Source organism: Motacilla alba, chromosome 1, assembly GCF_015832195.1.
Source record: "Motacilla alba alba isolate MOTALB_02 chromosome 1, Motacilla_alba_V1.0_pri, whole genome shotgun sequence".
In the NCBI taxonomy this organism is placed as follows: domain Eukaryota; kingdom Metazoa; phylum Chordata; class Aves; order Passeriformes; family Motacillidae; genus Motacilla; species Motacilla alba.
Genome location: NC_052016.1, coordinates 8470857 through 8484478, shown reverse-complemented (window position 1 = coordinate 8484478; position 13622 = coordinate 8470857).

Below are 13622 nucleotides of genomic sequence, written 5' to 3'. Positions count from 1 at the left end.
AGAAGCAAATTCCCAGGGCGGTTTTTTCTCCCTGAGAGCAGCAGGAATGACCAAGGACAGCTGCTGCCCGGGGAGAAGGTGGCACGGCGGGCTGCGGTTCCGCCCCTGCCCACCGCCGTGTCCGCCCTGCAGCGCTGGAGGCAGGGGTCGCTCCCCTCGGCCGCCCTGTTCCTGCCGAGCCAGCGGCAGCTGTGCCAGGAACGGGGAAAATCTCCCTGGCTCGGGCAGAGCGCCGGGAGCGAGCGGAGGGAGCCTTCAGGTGCGTGGCCGGAGGGGACAGAGGGAGGAGGGGGTCACCTGGGCGGGGTGGCACCCGCAGGGGGACGTGTGTGCTTTCAGCACTGCTGCGGGGGTCCCCGCTGCTGCGTGGGACGAGTTTGTCCCGGGACTTGAGGCTCTCTGGGGTCGTCTTCCATGGAATACAGTCCGTGCCGCGGCCCCAGCTGCGGGGACAGCGTGTCATGGGCTGGGCTGAGCTCCGTTTTCCGGAGGCAGCGGGATGGGTGTCCCTGTGCCCACCCCGCGGGTCCCAGAGAGAAGCTGCTCCTGTGGCCGAGGGTCAGTGGGAAAAACTGAACAGTCCTGATGGAAACCGATGGAAAAACAAGTTTGGTTTGGTTTTGAACTTGACCTTTTCCCCCTGGCCCCCACCCGATCCGGATGTTTTGCCTTGGGGAACAGGAGGCAGAAGGAGGATTGGGGGAAAAGATAATTCGTTACCCCAAAAGGGACGAGCTTATTTCTGTTTATTTCCTGAAACACCTGGAATGATTTGGGTCTCAGGAGGCACCTGGGAGCCTCCTTTTGAGTCCTGGGTGGAGCCGTGGTTATAAAAGGGGGAAAGGATGGAGGGAGGGGGGTTCGGGGGGGAGAGGAGCAGTGCCCGGGATCAATGGTGCCTTGGGGATTTGCATCTGGAAGCGGCCACCAGTTTCCTGATGGGAGTCCTGGAAACAGAACTCGGTGAGAAATGTGAATACTCGGTGAGAAATGTGAATACTGCAGCAGGAGAGTCTGCAGTGAATGTCGTCTGGTGAGTCTCCTGATGCCCCATGTCGAATGCTGTGCTGGCACCAAGTCACCTCATTCCGATTTAAACTCTCTCGAAATACGCTCAAATTACAAATTAGACTAGAAAATGCACGTGGAAAGCTTCCTGTCCCTAAGGGAATGCTCTAGGGATGTGCAGCCTCTGAACTGCACAAACAACTCCCGCTCCCACAGAAACCTGCTGGTTCTAGGGCAAGCGTCGGAAAAGGGACACCTTCAGTGCCCCCCTAATGGTGATTTTCCTTGGGGCTCTCGGGATCAGGAGGAAATGGTCTTCCTGCCCCACTGGTAAAGCATGGAGCAGGATCAGTGCTGCAGCCGTGTCTTTTTCCTGCTCTCTGTGCTGTCTCAAGGATGCCCTGGAGTGCTCTGGCTCAGGATAACGTGTGTGTAAGAGCTCCCCGTGCCTGTGTGCAGCTGGGTCGGTCTCTGGGCTCGCCCTGGGCAGCTGGGTCACTGGGATCCCCGAGGCTGGAAAAGCCCTTTGTGATGCTGAAATGCCCCCAGGCAAACCTTCCCAAGCTGGGAGCAAAGGCAGTGGCAGGAAGGGAAGTCCAAGAGGGAGGTGGGAAGGGTTTTCTCCCGGGTCTGGACACCCTCAAGGCAGGGGTGGTTTTTAAATGTTTTAAATGCTGCAGCAGCTGCTCCCTCCCTACATGAGAGCTGCCTCAGCCTGGGTGAGTGTGAGGATACCCAGCTCTTCCTTAGGGCTTGGAGCATGGCAGGGTTCATGTTTAGTTCATGCTAAATCTTGTTTAAATATGAACTTTAAACATAAGCTTCTAATATTAAAATACATTAAAACAGAGACTTTGAGGAAATAACACACATAAGTTTATTGCTAGCACAGGTACAAACTGTCCTTAATAAAGAGCCACATAAATGGATGTTTTGTCAAACCACTCTGGGGACAGAATGTGTCCCAAAAGCTTCATTAACCCTTTCTCTTCTGCTGGTAGGGCAGAGTCTGACCCCAGGTCTTGGGGGCTGTGTGGAGATTCCTCCCTGGAGCAGGGTCACCCCGTGAGGATGAGCCACAGGGATTCAGTTGTTGTACCAGGTGAGGATCTCTTTCTACTCAGCAATTGCTTCTGCTGGCTTTAATGTCACAGCTGCAGTGCTCCTCCAGACCCTGTGCCCTGCAACAGCACTTCCAGCCCCTGTGCTGGGCAGGGAACAGCTCTGGTGAGCGCAATGGATGAGCAGAAAATTTTCAGAGTTTGACAGAAGGTTCACATAGTGTATATCTGTATGTAAATTTTGAAATAATAAATGCCATGGAATAGCATGGAATAGCAACAGACATTGTTGAGAGAGAAATGGAGCTAGAAATAAGTTTTAAAGGATGACTTTGTAAATAAGACTGGATACTTTAGAGAAATAGAACTATGAAAGATGCGTTGTAATAAGATTCACGAGGGGTAGTTTTAAATGATTGGCTTTAAGGCATTTACACCATGGTGTGACAAAAGCTGATAGGCCAAGAAACACTTAGAGTGCATTGAAATTAGGAATAGTTGGCTTCTGATTGTGATGGTGCGAATTCTAATATCTGTATTGTCTCACCCTTCTCATGAGACTGAAAATGGAATCAAAGTTCTTAAAAGGCCTCTCAGTTGCCCCATCTCTGGGCCAGAAAAGGACATTATCTGATAAATTGGTGCTGTGTGTGAGGAAGATTTATCAGATTCCTTTCCAATCTTCTCTCGGGTTGTTGTGCCAAAGGGGATCTGACCCCAGAGCCATACAGGGTGTCTGTTGCTTTGATAAATGTCAATGAAATTTGCCAAGTCTGACAGGAAAGCAAACCCATCCTGGGGTTTGTTTGGCCAAAGATGGAACATGAAGATGTCCGTGCTAGTGGTGGGTATGAGTGCTGCCAGTTTTGTGTTGTGTGGTGCCTCTGGTCCCTCAGAAGTCAGGGCAAGGCTGAAGCGGGGGAAGCTGCAGGTGAGGGCAATTTTGGCTGCTTCAAACTGCTTGGTCCAGAACTCAGAGTACTGGAAGAACAGCTTTCCCCCTTCTTTCTCTCCATTGCTGAGCAGAACATTAAGATGATGCTGCACTAAGCTCTCTCTGTTGTGGGTTGTTGTATCTTTGGGGTTTTTTTTCTGTTTTTTTAATGTATTTCAAAGTGGCGCAGTGAGGAGCAAGTTGCTGGGTTACATGACTTCTGACTGACATGTCACAAAAATGGGCATGTGTGTGTGTGTGCACGTGCTTCCTGGCAAATCCAGGTGTGACGTGAGGATTTCCAGCCTCAGCTACATGTGACACAGGCTTCTGGAAATGGAAATGGCCTGGGCAGAATGGCAGCTGTGAAGCAAAGCAGAATTAAAATGCCTGTAAGCAGAAAAACCAAGTGAAATGGTACTTCTTGGTCCTGCGGGCACCTCTTGCCTCTGCCTGCTGTGAACACTTTGTGTTGCAGTTCAGTGTAGTCCATTTCAGTGTTTGTTTGGTTTGGCTTTTGTGTGTAACAAAAACACTGGTCAGTTACTCTGAACATCTCCCCTCCTTTACTGGACCCATCCCTGGAGTGGGACCAGACTCCCCCTTAGCCTGCAGGAATTCCCTGCTCCTCTGGAGAGGGGGTGAAGCCAAAGCTGAGGAGCAAAGGACAACAACCAAACCAGGGGCACTGTGTCCTTGGTGCATCCAGCACCGTGTGTTTTCCATGTTCCCAGCACTGATGAATCTAAACAAGATTTATTTCTGACAAGATTGCCTGTTCCTTCACTTCTCCAGCTCTCCCCCCAACCTCTCCTGCTTCCCCTGCTCTTTTTCTTGGCATGCCAAGCTCCTGCATCTCCCTGACTCTCCAGCTGTGGCTCACCTTGTCCTGGCCATGGCTGATAAAATATAATTTTTTTAGCAGCAATCCATTCTTTTAAAGAGTACAGACAGTGTACAATGCTAAAGAGTCTTTAGGAAATATATCCAAATAAGGAACTCTGTCTTCCTGCAGTTCTACTTCCTGTTTTCCCCTGGGCTGGAAGGATGGGCACAGCCTGTATTTTTCATATGAACGTGGTGTTACTAAATTTGTCCGGAAGTTCTGATTACAGACACTCCTTTTCTGACAGAAAATATTTGCATTTTGCCTTTCCCCTGTTGTTTCCAGGTGTTGCCCAGGATGGCTTGTGTTCCCTAGGAGGAAGGGCAGCCTTTGCCTGGCCTGCACAACTCAGCTGGATGTGACAGGATTGGTGTGGCCTGACAAGGCATGAACAGCTGGCTGTGTTCTGGAGTGCCTTGAAACCTTCCTCTGTCGGGTTTTGGAGGGGTTTCTCTTTGGGATTTCTTGTGATGCACTATCCCTTTGTACAAAGTCCAGTGGTAAAGGACTGACAAGTGGGGTCTGGGATAAAAATGGTTATGTTAAAATTAGGCAAAGAATGCAATAAGAAAAATGAGTTTCTTTTTAATGTCTGAAATAGTTAGGAATAAAAATGCTGGAAAAGGGCACTTTCATGTTTGAATTGGTGTCACCTCTCATGGATGAAACCCCATAGTGAGCAATCAGAGCAGATTTATGAAAGCTGGGATCTTTTGACTTCTGCAGTGGACTCAATTTTCTTTTCCTCCTCTCTTTCAGAACAGGAAAAATCATGAAACTCCTCCCATCTTTGCCAAAAGCTTCGGTGTTTAAGCAGCCAAAGCCAAGAGGCTTCAGCACCAGGGCTCTGTGCTGGAGGGCTCTGGTCCTGCCCACGCTGTGGGGTAAGTCAGAGGGACACAGGGCTGCTCTTTTCCTCTCTGCTGGGATAAACTGCCATGGGAATGCCATTTCTGACAGCCCAGCCCTATCCATGTCTGCTGGAAAAGGGCAGAGGTGAAGAGACAAATGCCAGAGTCCCCTGGGGATGATGGGGTTGTGGTGTCTGGCTGTGCCCAGAGGGGCAGGTTGGGCATTGTTTGTGCACCTAAGGACTGGTCTGGGGGTTCGGGAGCCCAGGGAGCTGAGCTCTCGGTGTATTCCCAGCTCTGCCAGCTGCTGCAGGGCTGGGTGACAGCCTCTGGTTGGGCTGGGAGGATTTGGGAGCAATGGGAGGAAATGAGGGATGGTGCTGGGCAGAGTGATGAGCCTGTGCTCGTGTCAGTGCAGCCAGGCAGGGCACTGGGAGCTGGGAACAGCTCCAGCTCTCCTGGTGTCCAGGGATGGGCTCTGAGGGACTGGGTTTACCTGTGGCCTTCCAGGTCAGCAGGAACAAGGGGAATGTGGTGCCAGAGCTGTGTCCCATGGGGCTGTGGTTCCCTCTGAGCACAGAGAATCTGGGCTGAGGTGAGATTGCCGTGAGTGCTTGGATGAGCAATCCAGGGAACTCGGAATTGCATCCACTGCTGGGAGCATTGTCTTAGGTCTGCTTGGTTTGTGTATGTGAGAAGTGCTGTGAAGAAGGAGAGATGCTGTTTGGAACAAAAAAAAAAGAGTAAATCCTCTACAGGGATGCTCAGTGAAGGGGAGGATTTATAAACTATATAAATATTTCTCCCAAAATTGGGGTGGAGCAGTGATGGGGGTGGTTTGGTTTTGTCTGGGCCTGTTATTCCTTATGCCATGTTTTAATTCTGTTGTATGATTTACTGTCCAGTATCTTTTTAACAAAAGCTGACAGAAATTTAGGTTAAGGATTAGAAGTTGGGTCCATTCACAGCAAAACTTGCCCAAGGCTGGAAGACTGGGGTGATGAGTGCTCTCAGCAAAGGTTACTTATTAATACTGTGTCAGATTTCCCTCAGTGCTGGGCAGGAAAGGTGAGGGTTTGGATCAGGAATTCTGCAGACAAGGCCTGTATGATGGTTTATTGTGCTTTTCAGTGAGCCAGGGCTGGCACAAGGACTCATGCAGGTACTGATCTTGCACCGGAGCTGCTGCCCTGTGGAGCCATTTTAAAGGTATGACTATAGAACATTTTGGAGGCTGTTTCCAGAATTCCATGTGTAGCTGGATCTCGCTCCAAGTGCAGCAGTCTGGGTGAGGGTTCTGACCTGTCCAGACATGAGGTCACCTTGGTACAGCCTGGGCTGGAGCAGGTTTTCCAGGGAAGTGGAGATCACTGCAGACTGGTGCTCTGGAAAGCAGCCCCCCCCCCGGGATTTGCTTTTGCAAAGCTGACATGAAGTTTGTAAAACCAGCACAAAATTCTAATCCCTGTGGTTTTTAGGGAGGAGGTGTTGGTCACCCTGAGAAGTAGGTCAGAACCAGCTTTTGTGATAATGAATCTGAGGTGTGTAAATCCCACATTGGTATGATCCGTGTGGTTAAAATGAAGTCCCAGCTGCAGAGGGAGGCAGAGGTTTCGCTCACTGCTGACCCCGTTGATCTCCTCTGGTTTCAGGCTGCCGTGCCCAACGCCTGAGCCATGGAGAGAGAGAGCCCTGTCCAGTTCCCATAGTCAGCAATCAAGGGATGGGACTGGCTTTGGGGTAAGAAGGATTAAACAGATAAACATCAGCTCAGATGAACATCAGCTCAGAGGCCAAGAGACTTTAAAGGAGTAAGTAGTTGGCTACAGTTCAAGAGTAGCCACAAGATCTTTTTTATAAGGCAATGTATAACTTTCTAAACCATCAGACAGCTGCCACAGGGTTTATTTTGCTTTTCTAATATACCACCTTTACTTAATTCTGCTGCACTGTGGATACTTCTGTCCAATGGCTTCTGTTATAATTCTAAACTCTTAGCTGCTCTATACAACCCCACCCTTACATCATAAACCCTTCACCATCTTACCCTCACGGTTTCTCACTGACTTAAGGGATATTCTTTCTTACAACCGTAGAAACAGAAGTTCATGGTTTTTCTGCTAATGTCTGTGTCTTGTATTTTTACATCAATCCAAGCTTCTTCCCAGGCTGCAGATCAAATCTTACAGTGTATCTGGAAGTTTCTGGTTCTCCAATTTCCACATCTCCCCGCTCTCCCTGTATTAAAAAAAAAATTATTAATGGATTTGTTAAGCATTTGTTGTATATATTAACATAAATGAGGTGTTATTATTAGTCATATCATTATTATAATCATTAAAATGTATAAATTTTTTATTTTTAATTATGGTATTAAATGATACTTATTAAATAAATTAAGTTTTATTATTTATTCTTATTTTTTATCTTTTTAAAGCTGTATATTTTTATAAATAGATTTTGAGTGATTAGACAATTTTATAGAATACATTGTATTAAAATTTATATATTTATGTTTGTGTGTTGATAAAACTGCGTGTTTAATATTTTTGACATGTGCTAAAAAGTTATTTAATGCAAGGCAGGTAATATAGCATTGTTTATTTAGATAATATTTTAATTTATTTAATTGTTTTAGTGCTATTGTTGAAATAATAGGTAGTATAAAAAGTGATGCTACAATTTTTTTTTAGTTTTAAGGTTTAAAATTATTTTTATATTTTGATTAGTATTGATGGATAAATTAATTTTTTATGTTTTATATTGGTAATTATTTTTATATTAAGAGTTAATAATGTAAGGGTTTTTTAATTATATGCATTATTTTTAATGTTTTTTGTTGGTGTATTAAGTAAGTAAAGAATGGATTTTTTGGAGTAGTGATAGACAAATACAATGTATTTAAACTTGAAACTAGTTAAAGTTACTTAAATGTTTCATTTAGGTTGGTTAAATGGTAACATTGTATAATTAAAAGTAAATAAAGTAAATAGAGTAGAAGTATTTTGATTGAATTTCATATCTTTAAGTTATTTAATAAGAATTTTATAATACTATTGAATTTTATACTTATAAAGAAACTTAAAGTTTATAGTTTTTTGTGGGTGTAATACAAGATGTTAGGTGCAAGTTGGAATTCTTGTGTAATTACATTTGTATTTATGTTGTGTAATTTACATTGGTTTTGTATTTTGGAGTGGTCACTGTGTTTGTGTGATGTGGTTTTATGGATTTTATTGAAATTTACTTGGGTTGGGTTTTTGTACTTGTTGAGGTATAAATAAACATTATGTTTTGATATGAGAAAAAAGTATCGGTAAGTTTTGTTTTATAAAATTGTATAGAGATTTTTAAGATGATTATACAAGTTGTTATCATAATTTTTTTGTTAAAAGTATGAAGAAATATTAGAGTAAAATAACATATGTGGTAAAGAAGAAATTTATTATAATTAGGAATTATTTTGATCATATATATAATTAGTAACAGATGTGAAATTATATAATTATTAAGTATTAAAATATTGTCTATTATTTTAGCATTTGTAACAGTGGATAAATTTTAAATAAGTGAAAGGGTGCATAATTTTATTTGGATAATGATTTTTAAAGTTTATTTTAAAAATAGGTTTAGTTGTTATATTGATAAAATTAAAATGTTAAGTTAAAATTACTTGAATTTTATTTTTGATGTAGAAAATATTTGGGTTTGCTGTTGATTATTTTATTTAGGTACAGTTAGGGTTTGGTTATAGTTTAAATTTTAATTGGTGGGTGTTACTTAATATATTTTTATATAAGGTTTTTTAAAATAGTAGTGATGAGTAAAAATTTTAGGATTAAATTAATTCCATTTTGTAATAATTGGATTTTTTGGAAGTTTTCTTAGAATAGAGATGTTTTGAAAATAGTAAACTTATTTTTTAAAGATTTGAAAGTGGTTTTAGACAGGATTGTGAGTTTGGATTTGGATTTATTTATTGAGCGTGTGAGGGTGGAGGAAATGTATGAGATTGATTACTAGTAAGAAACTTAGAAAAATAAATTATTGTTGTAGTTGGATTTTTTTATTGAAGTGTTTTTGTAATAATAACTGAGCAAAGTTATAAGATCAATAGATTGGAGAAGGTTTTTAGTGAAGTTTAATTTTTTTTTTAATTTTGAAAAATATTTAAAATTATGAGATAATGTTAGTTTAAGTTATAGAGTTAGTGTAGAGATTAGTTAGGGAGTTAACTTGATTTAAGAGATGTATAAGTAGTTAGAGAATAAAAAAGTAGTATTTTGAAATTATATGTGTTTTAGGTAATAATATAAAGATATGATAAAGTATATGATAGTCAGTTGTAAATATGATAATATTATTTTATAAATAATGTTTATTATAAAAATTAATATATTTATATAATTAGTATAATAGTAGTAAGTGTTTGAAGAAGTTAGGATAACTTTGGAAAATATTTATATATTAAGGAAATAGAGTAAAAATTTGTAAATAGTATTATATTAATAGTAATTGCTATTTTTGGTGCTATTTATAAAAGATAAAAGTAGTAGAGGTTGTAATGAAGAATTGAATTTTTTATTACATTGATGATGTAATAAATTGTATTTTTTTACTTATTAATAGGTGTTTGTTAGTGTTTTATTTTAGTTATTTTAATTTGAGTTGTTTTATTTTTTTAAAGAAAATTACCTATATACTTTATAGTTTAGATAAATGATTTTTAATAAAATTTAGGAGAAGTTATATTAAGTAACATTTACATTTAGAATTATTGAATTCTGATAATAAGTAATAATAAACCTAATTTTAATAGAACATTAAAGTGATAAAATTAAATTTACTAATATTTAGACTTAAATGTAGTGAAATTTAATTTTGTTTAACTTTATTAATACTTGACTTATTAAGGGCTCTATTTATAAATATTGATGGTTTTAAAGTATTTTGGTTTTGGAGAAACTTCAGATTGTTGAGTTACTGTTATTACCTATATCTTTACATTGTCATTGTATTTATTGGGAGATATGTTTCTCAGTGAAAGATTTTTATTTATGTTACATTTAGAATGGTACTAATTTGTATAGTGTGTTTTTTGTATTTAGGATATTGATTATTGTTTTATATTTTTATATAGATAGTTTTATAGATAGTTTTATATATTTTATTTTTTGGGGGGCTTTGAGTAATATTTACTTTTAAGTTTACATTGTTTATATTTAAAGTATTTTTTTATGGTTTTGTTACTTTTCTAAGAGTTTTTGATTAGAATTTGAAGAGTAGTGTTTGGGGGAAATAAATTTGGGGGTTTTTTGGATATGGTTGAGTTGTATTTTTAATCTTAATAGGGACTACTTTTGGTACATTAGTTTGATTTTTTTGTTTGGTTATGGGGAGGGTCTCTTGTTAGGTGTGCAAGGGTGAGACTGGTATTAGGACTTTTTGTCTAATGTTTTATGAGTCTTTCAAGGAGGAGGTGTTATTTTAAGTTTTAAAAAATATACTGAGAATTCATTAAAATCATGGAAGAAGCATTGTGGTAATTGAAGGGTGTTGTGTTTAAAGAGTTATAATTTTTTTTTTTTTAATAACTGCTTGAAGTAAGGTGAGCCTAATCTACTTTTTCTGTGCCCACAAATGGCATGACCTGTGCCCACTGCTCAGGATCCACCCAACCAAAATCAAGAGCAAACATTGGCTGGACTTTAAGAACTTGAAATAACTTCAGAAGGAAAGTAAATCATATTTTTTTCCTGTGTTTTGTCTTCCAGGTGCTGCACTTACCTCTGTGGACGTGCACTGAGCTCTCACTGCAGGAACCTGTTGGGCCTCTATGGCTGTGAGTTCATGTTCTTCTCACTGGGGACCTGGAAGTAATTAATTGCAGAATTAATTAATTGCAGAATTAATCAATTAATGAAACCTTTCCCCTTTTGTGCCCCGCTGTGTGGGACACAGGCAGAGAGAGCGAGCAGAGGAGCGGCCTCGGGCCGGAGAGGGGCAGGAGAAAGGGATATTTTGGAGGGAAAAGCTGAGGTGGTGAGCTCGCCCAGCTTGGCACAAGTTGTGTTCCCACAAAGTGGGACCAGAGGTGAAGGTCAATCCAGAGCCAACCCTGCTCAACCTCTAAGTCCCAGAATAAATTCTACAAGCTATCCATTGAGGGACTAAAAATACATAAAAACAGAACCAAGAGCAAACCAGAAGGTTCCTGGGAATCCCATTGCAGTGTTGTCATAGCCTTTTTAACAGATTTTTTATTACAATGCTGCATTTCTCTGTTGGGATGGTTCATTCTGTGGGCCGTGGGGGTTTTTTCCGGTTTGAACTCCCTCACGGTGGCCCTGGCAATGCTCAGGAGCTGGGAGGAAAAGCAGAGTCAGAGCTCCTGGCAAGGGCAGGGTGTTTTCCCCCAGAGCAACTCCAGCAGCTGCCCACCAGCCTGGCCAGGAGGGATCTGCTGCAGCTCCTGGCACCTGAAGGGAAGGAATGTTTTTGACTAATTCAGGTGACATTCCAGCGACCTCATCTCCTGGCACTTCCTGATCCCCTCTCCCACCCTTCCCGCTCCCAGCTCCCATCCAGCTGGGCCAATTGTGCCGAGGGGAATTTGTCCCGCCAGTAGCAGGGGAAGGACATGGGCTCCCACCCTGGGACTTGGATTGTCCCTCTGGGGGATGCTGGCTGCTGGGATTTAGAGCTGCTGAAATTTCCCAGCCCAGGGGCTTTAGCTGACAGGGCAGCACAAAAATTGTTCTCCGTGAGGTGTCCAGATTTGGGGTTCAGTATCAGCTTTGCTAGTTCAGATGAGGTACACGCACAGCCTCAAATTCCCTGATAAATTCCTACTGGAATAACTTGACAGTGCCTCGTGGAGATGCACATCCCTGCCTTCAGCACATCTCCAGTGGGACCCACCTGCAAAAGCTTTCCATCACTTCTGCACTTCTAGCTGGCTCTCTGAAGAGTTCCAAACTTCATCCCAATCAAACCTCTGATTTTGAGGCATCTCTGAGGCCTGTCACTTGGAATTTAATATCTGTGAGGAAAGATTACCTTGGCTTTAATGCTGCTGATGGACAGCCTCAGGCTGGAAAGGAGGGAAGGGATTCAGGGTGGCCAGGCCATACTTGGCAGCTGTGTGGGAGCTCTGGAAGGTCAGAAACAGGAATTGCTGTCTGAGCTCCTCTGTAAATGGCCTGTACCTCCATTCCCAGGTAATGCCAGCTGTTCCTTGGGGTCCTTCTGGGCTGTCGGTGCTCTCTGTCCGGGCTGAAGTATCTCCACTTGCCTGTTCAGAGGAGCCACAGGCAGCCCTTTAGCCGTGTCCTTGCCAGCACTGTCCAGGTACACCAGCGCTCACGCTGGGACGTGAGCTTGGCACGCTGGAGGCACAGCTCCTCCCCTGCAGATCCCAAGGAGGTGCTGCCTGCCTTTTGGGGGTTCTGGCCTCCTCCAAGTGCACACCGGGTACAGTCGGAGCGGGAGCAGCGGCCCCAGCGGCCGTCCCGGAGCGGCTGCTCCCGGCCGCGGCACTGCTCGTTCGGCGGGGTTCCCCCGGGGATTCGGACACGGGGGAGTGGGGCGCTGTGGCTCGCAGGGGAGTGCGGCGGCCAGGTATAGGGCAGCGCGGCGGCCGCGGAGCTGCCGGGCCGGGCTGGGGGGGGCTCGGTGTCCCCGCGGGGGCTGCGGGCCCCGGGCCCGCCAGGGGCGCCCCGCGGGGCGTGAGGAGGCGCTGAGGGCAGCCCCGGGCGGTCCCCGTGTCCGGCCCGCTTCCAGCCCCGATCTAGCGGCTGCTCCAGGGAAGAGCCGTTCTCCTGGCGGGCCCGGCACCGGCACAGCCCCGGCTCCCCACGGCTGCAGCGGGAGCGTGCCCAGAGCTCCGGCAGGACCCCAGCCCCGCACCGGCCGGGCAAGAGCGGCCGGGGAAGGTCCCAGCGCCCGTCCCGGCGCGGCTCTTCCCGCCGGCGGCGATGCCGGTACCGGTCCCTCTCCCAGCCCAAATCCCGCCTTGATCTTCCAGCCCCAGCATCCAGACCCTGCCCGCCGAGCAAGAAGCGGCTCTGGCCAGCTCCCGCAGCAGACGGCAGCAGGACCAGGACCCGAATCCCCGAGCCCAGATCCCAATCCTACCTGAGCGTCGCGGACAACGCGCAGTACCAGCAGCACCCCCCGGTCCAGATCTCTGCATAGCGCTCCAAGCGGCACTCCTACTGCGTCCGAGACGAGCATCCACCGCAGAAAGTAGGGCGGGCACGGATCCGCCGGGATTTATGGGCGGGCCGGGGGCGGGGGGGAGGCGGGGCGGGGCCTGCACAGGTGTGAGGGATCCCAAAGCGCATGCTCGGGGCGGGGCCCTGGGGTATTTAAGGGGCGGGGCAGGCCCGACAGCGCTATTTGCTCCGTGGGAGACGCTGCGGGTGGCTGGGCACTGTATCTCTTTTTCTCTCTATTTCTTCTGCGTTTCTTTTCTTTTGTGTTTCTTTTTCTCGATACCTCTTCCTTCTACCCTCCCTTCCTCCCCTCCCCCACCCCCTACACCCTCCCCCCCCAACCCCCCCCTCCCTCTCCCCCCTAGCCCTCCCCTCCTTCTCTCCCGGGCGGTCCCCCCATACCCCCCATCCTACCTCTCTATTCTCCTATTCACCTCTTCCTTACCATACTCTCTATCCTGTCACTCTTCCTCTGCTGCCGGGCTCCCCCCTGTCTCCTTTCCTTGGTCCCCTTCCTCCCCACCTGCCCTCAATCCTGCTCCCTCCTCCGCTCTTCCTCCCCGGCTCCACCTGCCCCCTTTCCATGATACCTTTCTCCCCACACCTTCCTCCTCCTTCCCCTCATCCTGCCTTCAATCCTTCCTTTTCTTCCTCCAGCCTGCCTTA